The 1,914-nt window shown below is 28.6% G+C and overlaps 1 pseudogene; it reads right to left on the bottom strand.

The window, feature by feature from the left end:
• LOC107632376 overlaps positions 1 to 1,914 on the bottom strand; it is a 7,462-nt pseudogene that overhangs the window by 1,645 nt on the left and 3,903 nt on the right.

Here is a 1,914-nt window from a genome sequence, read left to right as displayed (position 1 = left end):
ATTTAAAATAATATTTTTTTTGTCATTAAAAATATTGATTCTTAGTATGCATAATTATTAGATTTAAAATTATTGATTGGTTTCCACAGTTTTATCTTTTTGGTGTTTTTTTTTTCGGACCTTTCTTTTTGGAGTAAATGTTTAATTTCTTGCGTGCAAGCTCATCTAATTCAATACATATGAATAAATTCTTATAATAGCTTTTGAGATTCAGGCCATTATTTAATGTGGGTTGAGATTTTAATTTTATTATTATAGTCTTTTAGATATAATTTTGAGTACTATTGTGGTCTTTAAACATCTTTTTTATGATAACCCAACTGTTTTAGCATTGATATGACATCATTTTATCACGTTAGAAAGTCTAATGACCAATTTAGTTAATTATATAATTTGATCTCTCCCTCTATATTTAACCTAATTTTTCAAACTTTAAGAAGAGTTAATTTCTTCTTTTTCTTCGTCTGTTTTTTCTTCTTCATCTCCTTGTTCGTGATATACATAATGAATGGTGAGAGTATTAAAATTTTAGAAAAACAGAAATGTTTGGTAATCAAAGAAAATCAGCCAAAAACAGCCATAACTTGCCTTATTTAGCATTTATTAATTGTTGCGACAATTAATAAATGTTAGATAAAGCAAGTTATGGCTGTTTTTTTTGTCTACCTAACATTACCCATTTCCAAATCAAATTAAAGATCCATAACCACTGCGCTAAATTGTCCTCCAACTCCTACGGTGGTGCATACATCTGCTGTAATAGCAAGAATTTGGATTTTAGTGCCAATGCATACTAAAGTTGATCAACAGTTGCACCAACTTAAACTATGTTGTTCTGTTTTCAATGTCCACTTGGATCTTTCTGTAGTTTATGAAATCAATGATAACAAATAGAACTTGAGAGACGTACGAGAGACCTTCATAGTCGTGGCTGCCGCTTCAAATTTAAATCTGCAAGCTATGGAGTTGAAAACAGATTATAGTGGCTTGAACATGGGAAGGTTGCAGGGGTGTCACGATGACAAGGGGTTTGAAAGTGTTGTTGTATGAGAATCTGAGATTCTCAATGAAGAATTGAAGTATTGAAAAGTAAGATGAATTGGTTTTGGTATAAACAAGTTTGGATAGTGATATGGTATTGTTGTGGTATAGACATCAAGGAAGGAGGAAAAGAATGAAGAAGAAATTAACTTTTTTAAAGATTTGAAAAATTAAGGTTAAATAAAAGGAGGGACCAAATCGAGTATAACAGCTAAGCTAGCCATTGGATCCTCCAGCATGGCAAGGTATTATTACGTTAGTTGCAGCAGCTAAGTCATCACCCGAAAGATGCTTAGGAACTAAAATACATTACCATTTGTATCTAAAATGCAGATAAATATATTCATATAAGAATAAAATGATAATTGTATCCACGGAAGATAGTTTTCGTGTACTAAGAATATCCTAACAGACCAATTGTGTAACCAACGTTCGAGTACTCTTGGCATACGGAAGCCATCTTCCGTGGTTATAATTGTCGTTTTATTCTTATATGGATATATTTGTCTATTTTTTATGGATACAAATGGTAATTTATTCTATGAACTATTATAATATCAAAAGCTATATCTAAGAAACTACAGTGATAAAATTAAAATTTCAAAAATTACATTAAATTTTTAAAAACTACATTAAGTAATGGCCTGAATCTCAAAAATAATATAAAGATTTACTCCTTTTAATTCATTCTCTTTTGGATCAAAGTGTCATTACTCATGATAAAAAACAATATACTTTAGCTTTTAATAAATTTTTTTTATTAATATAATATTATTTAATTAAATAAATATACATATAAAATTATTTTATATTCTCTATTGGTTTAATTTCATTAAAAATAAATATTACTTATACACAAGGACACGTATATGT

The sequence above is a fragment of the Arachis ipaensis genome, chromosome B03 (assembly GCF_000816755.2).
Source record: "Arachis ipaensis cultivar K30076 chromosome B03, Araip1.1, whole genome shotgun sequence".
Classification (NCBI taxonomy): Eukaryota; Viridiplantae; Streptophyta; class Magnoliopsida; order Fabales; family Fabaceae; genus Arachis; species Arachis ipaensis.
This window is presented reverse-complemented; position numbering and strand designations above follow the sequence as displayed.